This window comes from Taudactylus pleione, unplaced genomic scaffold (assembly GCF_031769625.1).
Source record: "Taudactylus pleione unplaced genomic scaffold, aTauple2 ptg000282l, whole genome shotgun sequence".
Lineage (NCBI taxonomy): Eukaryota > Metazoa > Chordata > Amphibia > Anura > Myobatrachidae > Taudactylus > Taudactylus pleione.
The window spans coordinates 5022536-5043945 of NW_028284684.1; the positions used below are offsets into that span (position 1 = coordinate 5022536).

General features: G+C 45.1%; 1 protein-coding gene and 1 long non-coding RNA gene across 2 annotated transcripts in view; one reads left to right on the forward strand and one right to left on the reverse strand.

Moving 5' to 3' along the window:
* ADGRD1 (adhesion G protein-coupled receptor D1) overlaps positions 1 to 21410 on the reverse strand; it is a 596761-nt gene that overhangs the window by 458524 nt on the left and 116827 nt on the right. The window lies entirely within an intron of this gene.
* On the forward strand, positions 876 to 15958 carry LOC148512106 (uncharacterized). Its single transcript, XR_015880193.1, has 3 exons — positions 876 to 944; positions 15013 to 15073; positions 15925 to 15958. It is a non-coding gene; the product is annotated as an uncharacterized LOC148512106 (long non-coding RNA).

The window sequence follows — 21410 nt, forward strand, 5'->3', positions numbered from 1 at the left end:
TCATTACCTCTGCCTGTAGTTATTTCACTCCCAGCTGGACTCATCACCACTGCCTGTATTTATTTCAGCTCACTAACCTGCATACTGGACTGTTCTTATCTGCCACTTTCTGGACATTCTCCCATTATCCTCACTACAGTAATCAAGTGCACTTTAGTGCTAAACCTGGACTTTTTGCTTTTGCCATTCCCATTTCTTTTAAGCCACTCATTAATAATTCTACCTTTTTATTTAAATCTGCTTCTGTATTTGCTCCTGTCACCACCCCGGGCCCACAACTAAACCAGAACATTACACCATACACACAAACAAGAAGTTACACAAGGGGCAATAACTATTAGCTTTTTATACGCACAATTTGCTCGACTGAGCAATTTTAAAAACTTTTAAAAAAGCTCAATTTATTTAAACGTGCATCATGGTTTTGAGGGTCATCTCTTGGATATTGTGTGACGCCAATTCTCAGTTATCTGTGTGTGTCAAGCAGCCTTGGACTGGCCCAGCGGGGAGTCGGGGAAATCCCCGGTGGGCCCCACTGATTCTAGACACGCCCACTACTAAAGGAGGGCGGGGCTTAGTCTAGGTCCCCTCCGCCGCCATTTACTATAACCTTACTATAGCCGGCTGCAGTTGCTACTGCAAGTGACAGGTTCCGTCTGACTCATTGTGGTCAGTCACCGAGGTGGAAGGGACTACGTTTCCAACAAACCCCTGCGGAACTTCCCTTTGATGGATCATGGATGATACAAAGGTTTCTGGGTGTTGTCGTCGGCAGGAGCAGGGAGTGACCAGCGGCATACAACAAACTCGGCAAGCAACAAGCATAGGCAGGTGCACTTCTCTCTCTCAGTGTATACAGCAGGCTCCTCCCATCTGGCCTCCTCCATCCCCTGCACTCAGAGACCCGACAGAGCTGCTGCCAGAGTCAGACTACAGTAATTCAAGTAAGTGTGGTCTCCTCATTAAGCTGCCGTACCATTGCTAACTTCTACTGGTGTGTGTTTGCTGAGACTGCATGTGTGTTTGCTGAGACTGTGCTGAGACTGCATGTGTGTTTGCTGAGACTGCATGTGTGTTTGCTGAGACTGCATGGGGTGTGTGTGTGTGTGCTGAGACTGCATGGGGTGTGTGTGTGTGTGCTGAGACTGCATGGGGTGTGTGTGTGTGTGCTGAGACTGCATGTGTGGTTATGTGTGTGTGCTGAGACTGCATGGTGTGTGTGTTTGCTGAGACTGTGCTGAGACTGCATTTGTGTTTGCTGAGACTGCATGTGTGTTTGCTGAGACTGCATGGGGTGTGTGTGTGTGCTGAGACTGCATGGGGTGTGTGTGTGTGCTGAGACTGCATGGGGTGTGTGTGTGTGCTGAGACTGCATGTGTGTTTGCTGAGACTGTGCTGAGACTGCATGCGTGTTTGCTGAGACTGCATGGGGGGTGTGTGTGTGTGTGTGTGTGTGTGTGTGCTGAGACTGCATGTGTGTGTGCTGAGACTGCATGGGGTGTGTGTGTGTGCTGAGACTGCATGTGTGTTTGCTGAGACTGTGCTGAGACTGCATGTGTGTTTGCTGAGACTGCATGGGGTGTGTGTGCTGAGACTGCATGTGTGTTTATGTGTGTTTGCGGAGACTGCATGGGGTGTTTGTGTGTGTGCTGAGACTGCATGTGTGTGTGCTGAGACTGCATGTGTGTTTGCTGAGACTGCATGGGGTGTGTGTGTGTTTGCTGAGACTGCATGGGGTGTGTGTGTGCTGAGACTGCATGTGTGGTTATGTGTGTGTGCTGAGACTGCATGGTGTGTGTGTTTGCTGAGACTGTGCTGAGACTGCATTTGTGTTTGCTGAGACTGCATGTGTGTTTGCTGAGACTGCATGGGGTGTGTGTGTGTGCTGAGACTGCATGGGGTGTGTGTGTGTGCTGAGACTGCATGTGTGTTTGCTGAGACTGTGCTGAGACTGCATGCGTGTTTGCTGAGACTGCACGGGGTGTGTGTGTGTGTGTGTGTGTGTGTGTGTTGAGACTGCATGTGTGTGTGCTGAGACTGCATGGGGTGTGTGTGTGTGCTGAGACTGCATGTGTGTTTGCTGAGACTGCATGGGGTGTGTGTGCTGAGACTGCATGTGTGTTTATGTGTGTTTGCGGAGACTGCATGGGGTGTTTGTGTGTGCTGAGACTGCATGTGTGTGTGCTGAGACTGCATGTGTGTTTATGTGTGTTTGCAGAGACTGCATGGGGTGTTTGTGTGTGTGCTGAGACTGCATGTGTGTTTGCTGAGACTGCATGGGGTGTGTGTGCTGACTGCATGTGTGTTTGTGTGTGTGTGTTTGCTGAGACTGCATGGGGTGTGTGTGCTGAGACTGCATGTGTGTTTATGTGTGTTTGCTGAGACTGCATGTGTGTTTATGTGTGTTTGCTGAGACTGCATTTGTGTTTGCTGAGACTGCATGTGTGTTTGCTGAGACTGCATGGGGTGTGTGTATGTGCTGAGACTGCATGGGGGGGGGTGTGCTGAGACTGCATGTGTGTTTGCAGAGACTGTGCTGAGACTGCATTTGTGTTTGCTGAGACTGCATGTGTTTTTGCTGAGACTGCATGGGGTGTGTGTATGTGCTGAGACTGCATGGGGGGGGTGTGCTGAGACTGCATGTGTGTTTGCTGAGACTGCATGTGTGTTTGATGAGACTGCATGGGGTGTGTGTGCTGAGACTGCATGTGTGTTTGCTGAGACTGCATGGGGTGTGTGTGCTGAGACTGCATGTGTGGTTATGTGTGTGTTGAGACTGCATGGGGTGTTTGTGTGTTTGCTGAGACTGCATGTGTGTTTGCTGAGACTGCATGTGTGTTTGCTGAGACTGCATGGGGTGTGTGTGTGTGTGTGCTGAGACTGCATGTGTGTGTGCTGAGACTGCATGGGGTGTGTGTGTGTGTGCTGAGACTGCATGTGTGTTTGCTGAGACTGCATGGGGTGTGTGTGCTGAGACTGCATGTGTGTTTATGTGTGTTTGCGGAGACTGCATGGGGTGTTTGTGTGTGTGCTGAGACTGCATGTGTGTGTGCTGAGAGTGCATGTGTGTGTGCTGAGACTGCATGTGTGTTTGCGGAGACTGCATGGGGTGTTTGTGTGTGTGCTGAGACTGCATGTGTGTTTGCTGAGACTGCATGGGGTGTGTGTGCTGACTGCATGTGTGTTTGTGTGTGTGCTGAGACTGCATGGGGTGTGTGTGCTGAGACTGCATGGGGTGTGTGTGCTGAGACTGCATGGGGCGTGTGTGCTGAGACTGCATGGGGCGTGTGTGCTGAGACTGCATGGGGCGTGTGTGCTGAGACTGCATGGGGCGTGTGTGCTGAGACTGCATGGGGCGTGTGTGCTGAGACTGCATGGGGCGTGTGTGCTGAGACTGCATGGGGCGTGTGTGCTGAGACTGCATGGGGTGTGTGCTGAGACTGCATGGGGTGTGTTTGCGGAGACTGCATGTGTGTTTATGTGTGTTTGCGGAGACTGCATGGGGTGTTTGTGTGTGTGCTGAGACTGCATGGGTGTGTGTGCTGACTGCATGTGTGTTTGTGTGTGTGCTGAGACTGCATGGGGTGTGTGCTGACTGCATGTCTGTTTATGTGTGTGTGCTGAGATTGCATGTGTGTGTGTGTGCTGAGACTGCATGGGGTGTGTGCTGAGACTGCATGTGTGTTTATGTATGTGTGCTGCGACTGCATGGGGTGCGTGTGCTGAGACTGCATGGGGTGCGTGTGCTGAGACTGCATGTGTGTTTATGTATGTGTGCTGCGACTGCATGGGGTGTGTGTGCTGAGACTGCATGTGAGTTCATGTGTGTGTGTTGAGACTGTATGGGGTGTGTTTGCTGAGACTGCATGTGTGGGGTGTGCATGTGTGCCGGGAGACTGCGTGGGGTGTGCATGTGTTTGCGGAGACTGCATGGGGTGTTTGTGTGTGTGCTGAGACTGCATGATGTGTGTGTGCTGAGACTGCATGATGTGTGTTTGCTGAGACTGCATGGGGTGTTTGTGCTGAGACTGCATGTGTGTTTGCTGAGACTGCATGGGGTGTTTGTGTGTGTGCTGAGACTGCATGGGGTGTGTGTGCTGAGACTGCATGTGTGTTTGCTGAGACTGCATGGGGTGTGTGTGCTGAGACTGCATGTGTGTTTGCTGAGACTGCATGGGGGGGGGGTGTGTGCTGAGACTGCATGTGTGTTTGCTGAGACTGTTCTGAGACTGCATGTGTGTTTGCTGAGACTGCATGTGTGTTTATGTATGTGTGCTGCGACTGCATGGGGTGTGTGTGCTGAGACTGCATGTGAGTTCATGTGTGTGTGCTGAGACTGTATGGGGTGTGTTTGCTGAGACTGCATGTGTGTTTGTGTGTGTGCCAGGAGACTGTGTGGGGTGTGCATGTGTGCCGGGAGACTGCGTGGGGTGTGCATGTGTGCCGGGACTTTGGGTGTGCTGGGACTCTGTGGGTATACATAAGTGCAGGGACTCTGCAGGTGTGCATGTGTGTTGGATCTCTGTCAGTGTGCATGAGTGCTTGGGACTCTGTGTGCGCAGATGTGTGCTGAGGTTACATGTGTGTGCGCCGTAACAGCACTCAGTCATTAAGACTATGCCGTCCTGCTGGAGCAGTTATTTCATGCACATGGCAACCCTGGCATATCAGAAATTGGAAAAGTAAAGTAAAATGTCCAATCTACCTGCATTTAAAGAAATATGTATTTTGTAACAAATTACACTTTCTACTGGTTTACTGTATTTAAAGAGGAAAAGTGTCACCGTTCACATCCCTTATATATTGATTCTCAGACTAGAATAGGGTGGTAGTGTGTTGTGTTTACTTGTGCACTGTGCTCGTGCAAGTGTGGGCATGGGCTTACCTGTGCCCTGCCTGTACGGGCATGGGCTTACTTGTGCCCTGTCTATATGGGCATGTGGATACCTGTGTAGGCATGTGGTTATTTGTTTGTACACTTGTCTTTGAGCAGTTGACTAATTTCTGCACACCCACCCAGAACCAGCAATGATGTCCCGCTCCAGTGAGGTGTGAGGGTCTGGGGAGGAATACAACAAGGAGGAAGATCCAAATAGCCACAGCTGCACCCAGAAGAGTGAATGGCATAGAAAACGCCTTAAATTAAGCCAAGGCTAGTAGTTTGGTATACAATCGGGAAGCCGGCAGCTGGCTCCCCGACTGCTTTATCCCGCCGTGGGATAAATGACCGGCATCTATATCTAGACGCCTGTCATCATCCCGAGCGAAGGGATGCCGGGTGCCGCGAGCGGACAGCCGTGGGGGGGTGGGTTAGGTTTAGGGCACCCGGGGGGGACTTATGGTTAGGCACCCCCCCGGGAGGGTTAGGCTAGGGGGAGGGAGGGTTAGGGTTAGGCACCCCCGGGGGGGGGAATTAGGTTTAGGCAGCGGGGAAAGGGGGATTCAGGTCTTGGGGGGGGGGGGGGGGGGAGGTTAGGGTTAGGCACCCGTTAGGGGGGTTAGGTTAGATTAGTTTATGCTTACCTTAGCGACAATCGGGATTTCCAGCGCTGTCGGGCTTTCGCTGCCGAGCTCTGCTGTTTTGTCGGGCTGCCGCTGCCGGGATTCGAACTTCCGGCCATACGGCAGCCGCTATATCATACCGATTCCAGTAGTTTTTGGGCAATCAGCACTTAGGGTGAAATGCTTCAGTTTAATATACCTGGTTGCTAAGAAAAAATCCAAGTCCTGCTGCATGGGCACTACTCTGCTGGGAAAAGGGTCCTTGATTACCCCCCAACACACCTCCCCCTGGATCCTTTACTGTACTTACTATCCCTGATCCTATTCCTGGTTGCCAGTAATCTGGCCACAACTACTCAATTCCCTCTCCCCCATTGATGTACACATTCTGTAATGTTCGATCTGTGCAACAACCTGGCCTCCATTCATATTTTTTTCATTTTTAGTTTCCTAAAGTTATCTCTGCCCACACCCCTCCAGTTGATGACCACACCTATGTAATGGCTGGTCACGCCCCGTCAGTGGGCCCCCTCTGTTGCATTTCCCTGGTGGGCTCTTCATGCCCCAGTCCGACACTGGTGTCAAGACAGGGATTAAGTTATAATCCTGACAGTGGGGATGTCGGCGCTTAGGATGACGGTGCCAGAATCCCAACAGTAACTACTGGGGTTAGGGGAAGGGTTAAGGCTAGGGGTTAGGGTTAGGCACTAAGGGGGTGGGTTAGGGTTATGCACTGGGGGGAGGTTAGGTATAGGCACAAGAGGAGGGTTAGGGAGAGGGCGGGGTAGAGAGAAGGGGAGGTTTAGTATACTGAGGGACAGGTGTCAGTATCCTAACCCTGCTGGAATGCCAGGGTCAGGATTATGACCACCGGTATCCTGAGCTCCGGGATCCCGTACCTGATGCTCAAGACAATATAGTAGCCAGCAGTACATGGGACCAAGATGTGATTGGATCTTTAGATAAGCCAGTATCATTATAGCAGTGGCGGGACGGACACATGTCTGCCACACAAGGATAGTACCAGTCAGTATCAGCAGACAGGGAGATCGGGAACCAAATAGATCTCCTGTTGTGACAGTGATAGTGCAGCCATGACAGGACAGAACTGGACAGAGACTAATCTGACACACCACTGTGACTTAATCTGGGTACACACTAGTCAATATATCGGTAGAGGATTGGTGGGTGTGTACACCCTATATGTTTGTGAACGTCTTTCACAGATATATTAGGTCGTCCCTGAAGTACAGCTGATATACCGGCAGATCTGACTGTGTGTATGGGCGACCCAACAACCAATAATACATTTGCTGCACAGACTGCTGACACTGACATTAAATGAAAATGCAAAATGAAATGCCCGCCCAGTTGCAATGTCAGCCCAGAGACGTCGAATGGCAGATTGATGTGTATAGCTTACCAATTGGCCGCTCTAACAGCAGATTGGTCTGTTGACCGATCAGTCACCACGTTGTGTACCCAGCTTTAGATAAGCAAACTTATCATAAGTCAATCAATGATGTGAAATATATATAGGTGATCAGTGAGAGTTTATGGTAAATCCCTTATTGTAATAATGAAAATGTCGATACTGTTCAACCAATTCACGAAGGTCTTGACATTCCTGCAAGCCAATTGTAATGGTGCATACACACGGTCAAATTTGATGAACGATTTTTCCAACGATTTGAACGATTTCATCAACGATGAACGATTTCTGACAGTATTAAAATGAATGAAATCGTCAAAATCAGTCTATGTTAGAGATCGTTATATGACATGCGGGAACGCGCATCGTTCCTCGATGCATGCCCTACATGTCAAAGATATGAACGTTTGAACGATTTTTACAATCGTTATCATTCATATCTGATAAGAAATCTGACCGTGTGTATGCACTATAACACAGATATAGCATATTAAGTCTGTTTAATATCACTATAATGAAATCTCTTCATTGTTCAAACAAATGACTGTGAATATATGTTGTTCATTTACAAGAGGTTTTATAATTAAACTAGATTATTCCTGTGTGTACATAGTGAGCTATATCAGCTCAATGCTGCTAGATTTGATTACAAACATTCAGCAAATCTTGCAATATTGTTACTGGAAAATTAGTAATACTAATAATAGCCATGAATTAGCCTACATCAGTACTGACTCATATGACTGGTTTATTGATAATTGGCAATTAAGATAATACTGTATATACAGTGTGGTGTGATGCAATATATTTAGTTCCAAATTATTTTTGTGAATCCCACAAAGGAGGATGTATATTGTCCCACTATCCATTTTGTGTATGTGTTTACATCTTATTACAACAATCTGCCTGATATGTTGTTATTATTATTACTTTTAGATATAATTATATAACTATATAAAAACTTAATAAACCTAAACTACAGTTGCAAGATAATACGTATATATCCTAACTAATTCAGAGTTAGGGACGAAAGGAAGCTTCTAAATCTATAAAGCTACTGATAATAATATTACAGATAACTGAGAGTTGCAGGTTTAAAATGTATTTTTGTAGTTTTGCACTTTTTGTTCAATATTTAATTTGAACACTATCAAAATGTGTTGTTTTTCTCTATTTTGCTGTGTCAGTTGAACATGGGAATTCACTTAATGCTATTCCTTTTAATATAAAAATAATAAAAAACTTAGATATAATACACCTAATTCAATATATATATCCTTTAGTGCCCATCTTTCTAGAATATTCCTTGGTTTTGGCAGTAATCTCATAATACTTTTTTGTTTTGTTATATACAATACTCCTGGCACACCTTTTCTGGCCTACAGGTCTGCTTCCTAAAATTATTATTATCTGTAGAGTTACATAATCTTAGTATTACGTTCAGACTGTAGACTTGGCTATGATGTCACATCAAACAGACATACTTACTAGAAAGCACCCACCTCACACCTGCTTAGAAGCAGCGGAGGGTGGGGGCACAGAGGGGAAGGGGGAGCTCTTCTTCAGAGTTGGTGCTGCCTAAGATGCTCCCAGGGTTTACTGTAGCTTGCCAGACCGCACAGTGGGTGGAAGTTTATGTGTAAGGTGATTGATGTGGACCTGGAGCATATGTGGTGACGCTACACCCACTGCCCACTGTTCCTAGTGGCTTAACAGATTCATTATTACGCAATGGTGAGTGTACTGTCGAAGCTGGATTACTGGCTGAGACAAGATCGGTTTAAAATTGAATCGCAGCGACGCCATCTTGCGACTGGCCGCAAGACGCCATCTTGGAAATGAGATCGCAAGACGCCATTTTGCAAATGGCCGCCCAAGCGCCATTTTAGATAAATTCACATTTAAGTACATATGGCGATATTACTATTAGCACCATGCGATTGCATCTTTCACCATTTCTCATATACACATTAATACGCACAATTGCGCTGTTAACTAGTCGCATATTAGCGAATGCATAAGATCCTATATGAAAACGTTGTTTATTAGCTTTATGCGCACGCATCTGCTCCAAGTTAACTAGCGTCGTTATATCAAACCCCGCATACTCACACATTACATATCCACATACAAGGTTCCATAAGCTTTAAGGTATAAGATTTAAGTTTGTTCATTTAGTATAAATGCTGTGAAATAAAGATTATTTGGTAACTAAGGTTTTATACATGATAAGTAAGCCGTGTTTGGTTTTGTACTGATGCGTACTCTTTCCACAGTATTCCGGTATCGTCGGTGTGGAGATCGCATCATGCATTCTCAACTTATGGACCGCAGAGACTTCAAGCAACAAAATGTATATAATATGAACAACTGCATGAGTCGGGAATCCAGAGACCCCCAGTTGTTAGAGGCTGGGTTGGGTCTATTTGAATCAGCCTGTTAAATGCTCTGTAACAGATGTATCCCCCTTGGGAACCAATGGCATCAGCAACAAACTTCTCTATTGTTTTTTCTATTTCTGGGGGGTATAAATATGTGTGCTCCAACACTGGGTCTTAGTCTTCGTGCTGAATGCTGATTGACGAAGGGGTTTCTTGCTGATGCCTAGCATCTGGTCCGGAAGCGCTGCGTATGTATACTGTACTTGGGTCTGTATAATTCCTTTGCGCCTAATTGTGTATGGATTAATAGCGTGTAACTGACTGTACTTTTACTTGAATAACACTTTGTGCTTTGGAACCACAGATTCCAGGTCTGAAGTCTTTATTTACTGTATGACTGCGTACTTAAATTAGCGTCATCCTTAGAAGGTATAGGCAGGATATTAGAAGGTATAGGAAGGAGTGTATAGAGGTTCTAATCCAGTATCGTTAGTTGGGGGCTCGTAGTGAAGTCACTTACCTACTCACACGGTACATACGGCTATCGATATCTCAGCAGAGGGTGGAGTGGCCACATGCAGGGTTTACCTGCAACCGCTTTGTGCTGAAAGATCGCTATCCGTTTTCGTGTGAGCCAAGGAAGCTGACTAGAATCCAGGGACAAGAGAGGAAAAAGTTTGCTTTCCTTTGTTGATAGAACTGAACGTTTAAAGGGGTGCCGCAGTATTGAGTACGCGGCTGAGTCGCAGTTTTGCGCACAGCAAAGACGCACTTTTGCGTACGCAGCTAAAAAGTTGTCATACGGTTGTGTGGTAGTCGCATTATTGTGTATGCGACTGGTCGCACAATAGCGTATACTTACTTCCGGTAGTGGTGCCACATGTTTAAACAAAGCCGTTGAGGTTTACATTTTTCAGTTGTTATCAATATCTGGGTTAACGTGTATTTTTCTGCGCAGGAAAAAAAAAGTGTGTAACAGTGAGTGTTTGTTGGTAGGGGTAACTTGTTCCCTACAGTTAGAGGTACCGTATGACCTTTAAGGGCTAAGTGCTAGTCGCTCGGTAAGCAGCTTACCGTTCTATACACAGTAGCAGGTGTACATGTTGTCTTTGTTGTAGAGAGGTGAGTGGAAGTAGCCGACATAAACTTCCATAGATGTGGAAGTTGCCTTACTAAATCTTATCCGGGTGTGGAAGTTGCCTTTTTCAAATCTTATCCAGGTGTGTGGGCACTGCCGTTTAAATCGTCCACAAGTATCTTGATTGTCTTTCACCAGTTTAAATCTTTATTGAAAAGCATAGGATTTGTCTCAGAATGGGAGCCGCGCAAACAGTAGAGATGTTAGACAATGACGTGCTGCTAATGGAAGCGCCGATTGGATCGGCCCGTCGTATTATGCATACTAAGTACGGTACTTATGCGATAAGGTATTGTAATGTATTGTTTAAAATGACGATGAAGAGTGTTAGACCGTTTCCCAGAATTGGTAGTTTTGATAAAAATGTACTAGATAATGTCCGGGATCACATCAGTCTGATGCGCTCCCGAGAGAAAAAAGTCAAATATTATGAATGTTTAAAGTTGTGGCAGCATGAAGGGAATGCGTGGCTTAAAAATGCGCAAGCAACGCAAACTAGCGTTGCGAGCGCATTGCCAGAGAATACATCCGCGATGCTAAATTACAATACAGGCGAGCCACAAAATGGCGCGCATGTGCGGCAAGGTAGCGTTGTGGAGAGTATCGCCAGCAGTTCACGCTCACCTCCCCCACCTTATGGAGGTGCAAGTACAGTTACCAAAAATACCCATAAAAATGTAACAAGCAATTTGTACCCTCTCTTAAGCAACCATAAAGAAAATGTTTATGATGTGGATGAACGGTGTGGAGGTTTATCGTCTGAAGATTCCTGTATTTGTGAGTTTTGTGGGTCCCTAGTTGATGAGAACTGTATCCAACAATGCCAACCTAAATATAACCCGTACTGGGGTGGGTATCCTTTAGAGGATTATCATAGCATGGTAGGCAAAGTATTAAACCAAACTGATTGCTGGGTGTGTTCACATGTGCCACAGGAATAGCATAACGTAGGGTTGGTGCAATTTCCGCTGAATATCACGGAAATTTTAGAATTACAAAAAGGGAAAACATTGGATGGAAAATTCCACTCATCCAAACCACCTCATTTCAAACTCTATAAATTCCAAGTAGATAGATCACTTTTGTGTTTAAACATAACCAACCCCAATAAACCCGGGAGTTGGGAAGTGACGGGGAATAATCAGACGATGACCTTCTCACAAAGAGCTGATAATGAGTCCATAAACCATGACCTGTTACGCTCAAATAAATCTGGTGGGAAACATTTTAGGTATCGGTATACATTGAGTTCCACCAAATAAATTATTGGTAAGGTGCCAGATGGTTATTGTGCTAAAATAATACAGCCAGAAACTTGCATGTACCAGATGGAAGACCCAGAAATAGGATTGTTTGCAAGGGAAATGTGCTTAATGATAATGATGCATACCATTCCTTATGTTCTCCCTGATAATGTATATTTTATATGTGGAAGAAAAGCGTATAAGTGGCTCTCCCCGAGTTCCGAAGGCTTGTGTTACCTGGGAAGGGTAGTCCCAGAAGTTATGACCCTCACACATGTTGAAATGCTTGGTATACATAAAAACACACCATCACCATATCTTCACACACAATATGAACACAGAGGCAAAAGAAATATGAAGCCTGGTGAAGTGCATAAAGCCACTCAGTTAATTAGTGAGACAACTGGCTTTCAAGTTTTAGTCGCACTGGATCCCACCAGGATTGCTCGGGGTACATTAAATTTTAGGTATATTCAGGAACTTGCTAAATTGATAGATAATATCACCGAGATGTACGATGACACATTCAGGTATACAGGGAGAGAATTGCAAGCGTACAAGAAAGAACTGGTGCAACACAGGCTAGTGTTGAATTATTTAACTGCTGTTACTGGAGGGTATTGCGTAACGTTAGCCACCCAATTTGGAGTAAAATGTTGCACCTATGTCACCAATAATACCAGCGACCCCAAGGAGGTGATAGACCGGAAGATGGATGAAATCCTGCAGCTAAAATGGGAGTTTCGTAAGAACCATAATGCTTCAGTGGCTGAAGTAGGGGAGAAGATAGAAGGATGGGTTTCATGGCTGAACCCAGTGAAATGGGTCTCAGGTCTAGGGGAATGGGTTCAGGAAGTGGTCGCCAGCATAGGCAAATTCTTGATCCTTATACTGATTGTCATCATAATAATTGGCATATGCGTCCGGTGTGTTCCTATTGTATTGAAGTGTGGAAAATTTTAAAATAGAGTAAAATGTAAGAACGAAACTATGATGGTGGCCAGTAATGACAATATGAATACCGATGTAAATATAGAACTGCATTACAACCCTGAACTAGGAAATACCATCATTTAATGTATTATATTTAGACGTGCATAGAATGTATTATTGAAATGTTATTCTTAAAACACCTCAGATAATGTAAAGTCTCAATTCCCCTTCAAGACTGCCTTTATAAGACTCGTGCATCCCCACACCTTTCACATGATCTTCCAAGATCCGCGGTGTGCGTATAATAGTAGTTTTATGTCCCCACCCAGAGACACATTATTGATGGATTAAGAACCACCTTGTGCCGTCCCATTATAACACTAAATAGTATAGAAATGTAAACCTAAATTATATTTTAAAATCAGATTGCGATAGCATGTTGTTCCCTATCAAAGGGTGGACTGTCGAAGCTGGATTACTGACAAAATCGGTTTAAAATTGAATAGCAGCGACGCCATCTTGCGACTGGCCGCAAGATGCCATCTTGGAAATGAGATCGCAAGACGCCATTTTGCAAATGGCCGCCCAAGCGCCATTTTAGATAAATTCACATTTAAGTACATATGGTGATATTACTATTAGCACCATGCAATTGCATCTTTCACCATTTCTCATATACACATTAATACGCACAATTGCGCTGTTAACTAGTCGCATATTAGCGAATGCATAAGATCCTATATGAAAACGTTGTTTATTAGCTTTATGCGCACGCATCTGCTCCAAGTTAACTAGCGTCGTTTTATCAAACCCCACATACTCACACATTACATACATATCCACATACAAGGTTCCATAAGCTTTAAGGTATAAGATTTAAGTTTGTTCATTTAGTATAAATGCTGTGAAATACAGATTATTTGGTAACTAAGGTTTTATACATGATAAGTAAGCCGTGTTTGGTTTTTTACTGATGCGTACTCTTTTCACAGTATTCCGGAATCGTCGGTGTGGAGATCGCATCATGCATTCTCAACTTATGGACCGCAGAGACTTCAAGCAACAAAATGTATATAATATGAACAACTGTTAGGATGTTGCATGAGTCGGGAATCCAGAGACCCCCAGTTGTTATAGGCTGGTTTGGGTCTATTTGAATCAGCCTGTTAAATGCTCTCTAACAGATGTATCCCCCTTGGGAACCAATGGCATCAGCAACAAACTTCTCTATTGTGTTGTCTATTTCTGGGGGTATAAATATGTGTGCTCCAACACCGGGTCTTAGTCTTCGTGCTGAATGCTGATTGACGAAGGGGTTTCTTGCTGATGCCTAACATCTGGTCCGGAAGCGCTGCGTATGTATACCCTACTTGGGTCTGTATAATTCCTTTGCATCTAATTGTGTATGGATCAATAGCGTGTAACTGACTGTACTTTTACTTGAATAATACTTTGTGTTTTGGAACCACAGATTCCAGGTCTGAAGTCTTTATTTACTGTATGACTGTGTACGCAAATTAGCATCATCCTTAGAAGGTATAGGCAGGATATTAGAAGGTATAGGCAGGATATTAGAAGGTATAGGAAGGAGTGTATAGAGATTCTAATCCAGTATCGTTAGTACAAAGAGTTTTTACAATTACTTACATTATTTACCAAAGCCTTTCAGAGAGGCAAGTTCCCCACTTCCACTTCCCCCGCAGTCGGACTTTACCTTGCAGCTCATGGAGGTGCGAGGTAAAATCTGTGTACAAAAACAGCAAATCGGGCTTGCACGCGGGGAAAAACCCCATTGTTTATGCGGAATCAGTGGGTTTCCGTGCCTGAATCACGATTTTTCACAGCGGGAAAAAGGCTATTTACTTGAACAGCCTTTCCTCGCGCCGTGGGATTTTTGCCGGTAATTAGTTGCGGGTAAACCCCGCGGCTAATTGAATATCACCCTATAAATAAACTTTTTGAATCAACTTTTCCTAAACACTTTATCCTAAAATAATAATTCCCAAGTGAAGATTTAGTAAGCGGTTACACATATAAGCATTTCAACTTATCTTAATAATGTTTCTTTAAACTTTATACTGCAGTATAAAATAACCAGTTATCCCTAAATGTCCCTTTAGTTTTATCTAGGCTATAACCTGGGTGGTGCACAGCTCCCTCTTCTCGTTGCCTGTAGTGACTCCTGGATTATAATTGGCTGCTGCTGGTTACATTAGTAGCTGGTCTTGGAGTTAACAGCCAGGTCTCCAGCTATAGAGTCTGTCTGGCTTTTCGATTAAAATGCCTTTAAATCTTTTGCTCCTTAAAGAACAGTGGGTGCAGTGCTTGTTATTATAACCATACTCGGCACTGATGGCTGTTATCTCACTCCTTGTCCCACAGACTTTGCTGAGTGGAGAGCTGCTCAATCTGCCCAGGCATTTGGGGCGACAGAACCTGAACGGTCAGTTGGCGATTGGACGGTGTCTCTATGCTTAGTATACCCCTTCCCTCCTCTGCTATCTGCACAGCTAGTGATGTGACTGGCTGTGTTTGGGGTACAATATGCTGGCACTTTGGTTTGCCTCAGGTATACATGGTGTTACCTCAGGAGCTTCAGTAGTCACTATGTTGGCTCACTGCTCCCTTAGTTCTCTGCTGTTCTCCTCTATGTGCTGATGGACTGAAGTAACTAGAGGCAGCTCTCCAGTGTCTGTAGCTGGCTTTCCAAGTACTCCTCAGCCTGGCTCTGTTGTCAGTCACTGAGTACAGTCTTGATGGTGAGCAGAGGATCTCCCCTCAGTCAGCGCCGCCTCCCCTGTTGTGACGCAGGTCTTTGTTTTTGGCCAGAAGCTCAGCAGCGCCCCCTGCTCCTGCCTCAACGCACTCCGCGACCAACTGCCCCTAGCTTCCAACTGTCACTTCCCTACCACCTGACAGTAGGTCATGTGACCTGCTCCTGGTAGCTGCAGAGGTCGCTGGCATGATATGCACATGTAGTGTAGAAGTGATGCGCAGTGCCAGACATAGTACCTGGCATAGTGGGGTATTACACATATACAGCGGGTAAAATAAGTATAAGTAACACACCAACATTTTTCTCAGTAATATCTTGAGATGTGTCCGAATTAGCATATGTACAAAAGTACACTTATTATTATTATCATCAATAACAGTCATATATTATATATTACACAGCAAATTTCAGCCATTCACAGCAGTCCCTGCCCCAGGGGAGCTAACCATCTGTATTCCTTATCACATGAACACACATACATTATGGTTATTTATTTATTTATTTTCGTTTTTTGACAGAAGCCAATTAACCGACCAGTATGTTTTGGAGTGTGGGAAGAAGCTGGAGCACCTGGAGGAGACCCACGCAAACATGGGAAAACATACAAACTCCCTACAGATAGTTCCTGTTAATAATAATAATACATGTTTTACAATGTAAAAAGTCAGTGAGCTTTATGTCTGACTAGTTCTGGCTCTGAGGGAGCAGGGATAAATCATATGCTTCCAACTGAGAGACACTTTTACAGTAGGAGCTATAACACTATCTGTCCCAATGGAGTGATTTTTGCAAAGGGAACACTGAATTATAGGAGGACATCAGATTCATGTTACATAGGTACAAAACATGCTTTTTTATTATATAAAATCCAGTGCTAAATACACTTTAAATCCAAGCAAAACTGTCTGCCATCTAGCAGAACTCTCAAGAGGATGGGTTTGTTCAAATCACAGGCTAATACCATTTTAGTACACTATCTCTATATCTGCTAATTATTATATTGGCACAAGTGATGCATAATGTAAGCTATCACAAAAGATTTCAGATTTAATAAAGCTAAGTCAATGAACAGTTCATAAGATCATAAGAACACTGACATGAGCGTCTTAGCTTCACCCAGTGGAATTTCACGTTTCTAGGTTTTAAATGATTTAAACCTGCGACTCCTTAGTCCTACATCATAAGTGCTTCTCTGTCACTTGGAAAGGATTGTGTTCTCATAACATCAGATGAAGACAGCAGAACAAAATCATAGCTCACACGCTGATATATACACAGTTAATATAATAAAGGATGAACTAGGGGCCTGATTCAGAGCCGGACGCTATTTGCGGACGGTCGTTCAGAAAAAAGGGGTGGCTATTCAAATGAACCGTTCGCTCTTTGCGGTCTGTTCACGCCTCTATGTCTGAACGAGCGAACAAAACTTGCGGTCGTTTTTTGGATAACTACGCCCCCTGGCCGCTCGCATCCTACGTCATGTCCGCTATTTATTAGATTAATCGAGTACATCGACCAGCGTATGAACTGCTCACTATTCTTGTGGTTGGTTTTTCCTACCACAAATTGGCGAGCAGTTCTGGCCAAAAAATAACCCAGTGACGTGGTCAGTGACGCTGCTGTATTAATTATGCACACCCATAAAACGCCCGTTTTGACCTTTAAGCACGCCTGCGTTCGGATCTCCACTCCCCGTTTTCAAGCACCTTCCCCTGTTACCACCCACATACGCCTCATCCTGTCACTCAAAGTAGCAGGCATTCGCTATATAGCGAACAAACGATTTTCGGCCGCACTGACTGGTTCGCGCATGCGTATTATAAACCGTACGCATGCGCAGAAGTGCGAACATCGCTCGGAACGAGCGTACTGCCACTTACGAGCGGCTCTGAATCAGGCCCTAGGTTGCTAAGGGAAGGGATTTACGGGTACCTGCCTACCATTTTGCTGTGTCATTTTATGTTCATCCTCTTACATCACAATGGGGGAGATGATCAAACCTTGCAGAGAGATAAAGTACCAGTCAATCAGCCTCTGTCATTTTTCAAACAGCCTGTGAAATGACAGTTAGATGCTGATTAGTTAGTACTTTCTCTCTCTCCACTTTATCTCTCTCCAAGCTTTGATAAAACACCCTCGAAGAACCAGATGAATGACTGAGGCATGGGCTTCATTTCTAAGACTGCAATGTACTACAATCCGCATTTGAAATGCGTTTGTAGTGTGATATTTTTGCCTACATTGGTATTGCGAATTTAGGAAATATCACAGGAATTTATCAAAACTCCCTTGCAGGGACAGAGCTTTGCGATAAAGCTCTGACCCTGCGAATCCCCTCCACAGTGTTCAGACACACCAAGCCCCCCTCCCCCGTGTTCCCCCCCCTTCCTCCCCCCCTCCCGCGCTCACTCACACTTACCTCAGTGGTCGTGTTCCAATAAAGTCCTCCCACTCCAGTCAGCTGGTGTCCCAGCTCCTACACTGTGACCCCCTGGTCAACTGTTCTATGCAGCAGCTGACCAGGGTCACAGTGCAGGAGCCCGGAGACCAGCTGACCAGAGCCCCAGAGGACCCCACCAGAGCACCAATCTCCAGACCCTGGAATGAGGTAAGTGTTTCTTTTAACTATTTTTTTCCCGTGATCAGCCTGTGGTCTATTTAGACCACACAGCTGATCACAGGGGTTGGCTCCCAGAGCAGGAGCCGGGAGACTAGTGGGAAAGCCCTGACAACGCCCTCTGAAGATGGCATTATTATTATCACAGGGCTTTCCCACTTATTTTTTTCCAAATTATTTTTAGTAAATCTCAGGCTGATCACATTCCCCATTACAAGTATGGGAAATGTGATCTGCATACTAAAAATATACAAATTAAAGGACATAGAGTAGTTTTCATAAAAAAAATACTCTAATTGCTGTTTAATAAATTATGTGATACTAAAATTATGTAAAAAGGGTGTCAAAACACCCTTTTTAAAAAAAAATTGTGAAAATAATATTGATAAATAGGCCCCTAAGTGACATCATTTATTCGCAGTTTACTGCATTTCCATGAATATTTCCCATGTTTATGTAAGTTTGAACAAAGTTCTCATTCATTCAAAACAATCACTACAGTAAACAAAAGAAAACAAAAATAAATTAAAAGCAATTAAGTCTTGTTATTTATATTGAGTGACACAGTACATTTACTACACTTGTTTATTTAAATAACTCATTTAAAAACAAAGCTCTAAGGCATGATATGACCATTTTTAAATACACTGAGTAAAAAAGATTTCTACACTGATATAGCTGCTTTTGACCTGGTTGCATACATCCTAAGTGATTGTACTGTATGCTGATGGGACAAATCAGAATACATGTACATCCATGCTTGATGCTACCATTAAGCTGCCTAAAGTGCTGGGATATGGGGATCACCCAGATCACCCAGTGCTTAAAGTGGTCCTCGAGACGTGGTGAAACTCCACCCCCCATTCTCTGCACTTTTTCAATAAAGGGACAGCGTGGGCCGTAGGCAAAAAGGGGCAGGGTCTCAAAAGAAATGGGCGTGATCACACAATAGTATCCCCAATTTAAATGACACCACACAGTAGCACAATCTTATTCACATAGTGCCCCTGACTCACATTACACTACATAAGTGTCCCTTATTCATGTTATGATACACAGTAGTGCCCCTTTTACACAATGCCCACATTAGTGCCCCTTATACACAATGCCCACAGTAGTAGTGCCCCTAATACACATAATGCCCACAGTAGTAGTGCCCCTTATACCCTGCCCACAGCAGTAGTGCCCCTTACACATAATGCCTACAGCAGTAGTGCCCCTATTACACAATGCCCACTGTAGTGGTGCCCTTTATGCAATGCCCCCAGTAATGGTGCCTCTTATGCAGTGCCCCCAGTAGTGGTTCCCTTTATGCAGTGTCCACAGTAGTGGTGCCCCTTATGCAGTGCCCCAGTAGTGGTGCCCCTTATGCAGTGCCCCTAGGAGTGGTACCCCTTAGGCATTACCCCCTATCCTATGCCCCCATTAGTATTGCCCCATTAGTAGTGCCCCAGTAGTAGTGCCCTCAGCAGTTATGTCCCCATTAGTAATACCCTCATTAGTAGTGCCCCCAGTAGTAGTGCCCCTTACACACTTACCTTAAGCCCTGCTCCTGTGTCCGCTGCCATCCGGTCCGACTGCTACTCGAAACTATGGGAGAGATGTCATGACGTCACTCCCTTTAACCCCTGCTGGAGCCGGAAGGCGGAGCTCAGGAATGAGCTCCAGTCTCCGGCTGCCACTATAGGAATGGAGCCGCGCGCCTGCCTGTAACAAAATTTCAGCAGGTGTCCGGTACTTTTCTAGTCTGGCGCCTCGACTGGCCGGGTAAAGTACAGAACTGACGGAACACAATTCTGCCCCGTTCTGGCCTACTTTAACACCTGAGATCTCCACTGAAGCTCCCCTTTGCGCTGTGATCACAAAGATTGCACCAGCAGGCCTGCTCTAATGTCTAATGCTAGTTAAATGTTAAGTAGAATCTGATTGGTTGCTATGGGCAACATCTCCACTTCTAGAAACTCTCACTTTAGTAAATATATCCCTAGGTATCAATGTCATTTAACTCCTTCAGTCACAAGGTACCCAGTGCATGTGGCTGCTGCATATGTTCTTGTGTAGCTGAGAGTGATGAAGTCAGGTGGTGGAGAAAGATAGAAGCTGCACCATATAATGGTCCTAATATATATCAGACTTATTTGTACACATACCTTTGTGGGTGTGAGATAGTTTCCATACTTGCCAACTCTCAATGATTGTAAGGGAGACTCCCTGAAATAGTAGCAATCTCCCTGACTCCTTGAAGAGTCTAGCAATCTCCCTGATTGTGCCTTACCCCCATTATGAAGCTATTATATTAAAAAAACAAAACACAGAGATATGTACATTCAAATGGGATCATTAGTATAATTTCCCTGCATTGGTCATAAGAAACAATGATCCTTATGACTACCTGCATTTTCTGTAAAGTATCAGTGTGTTCTTATAAACAAGTAGATCTTACTAACTGCTTTGGGGCTTATTTATATTTGGATGTAAATCAATTTTATGACACGTCTATTAGATGCAGCAGTTCATGTCCACCTTACCACACGCTCATACAGTAGGTGTTTCTTTCACAATCTCCCTGAAATGCTTTTTTAAAAGTAGGCAAGTATGATAGTGACCACAGATTTGTGCTGGACTGTCTATCTGGTGGATTGTTAAGCTATGGCTAGCAAAAAGAGGGAAGGAAACCAGTTATTGGAAAATGCTCTAATAATAAAGTCAGGTAAAATGAAGGTACAATGTGGGCTCATAGGTGGGAAGCAGGACATAGGAGGGAAAAGCTGGAGGGCAAAGTGGTGAGTGAAAAGCTGGTGGGCAATGGGGTATGTAGGTGAAAAGCTGGTAGACAGGGGGTGGCATGTAAGGGTAGTTGTAGACAAGTGGTAGACACTTCTGGGAGGAAACTGGGTGTTTGCCACAAAGAGGACCTCATTCAGAGCCGGTCGCACAGAGCGTGCGGTCGGTCTGAATGAGGGGAGGACGTCTTGAATTTTCAAGACGTCCTCCTTTGCGGTGGTAAGGCTGTGTGTTAACACCCACAGCCTTACGACCGCCTAAGGTGATGGTCGCGATGGTGAAGACCATCGCGACCATCGGGGCTTACGACGAAACCCTAGGGTAGGGTCTCCCTTGTCGTAAGCCCCGGAGAGCTTCTGGCTCTGTCTGAGCCGGAAGCTCTCCACTGACATCACTAGTGATGTCAGTGGGGCCGCACCCAAATGGCAGGCGGTCAGTGGGAACGCCCCCGTTTGGGATGCCACCCCCCCGGCCCGCCTTCCAAACGGGGCGAGCTGTCAATCAACATCGACAGCTCGCCCCCTTTGGATCGAGACCCGCTATGACCGGCGCTGTCATGCGCATGCTCTGTGGGGGGCCATCGACCCGGTCCGAGCGCATCGG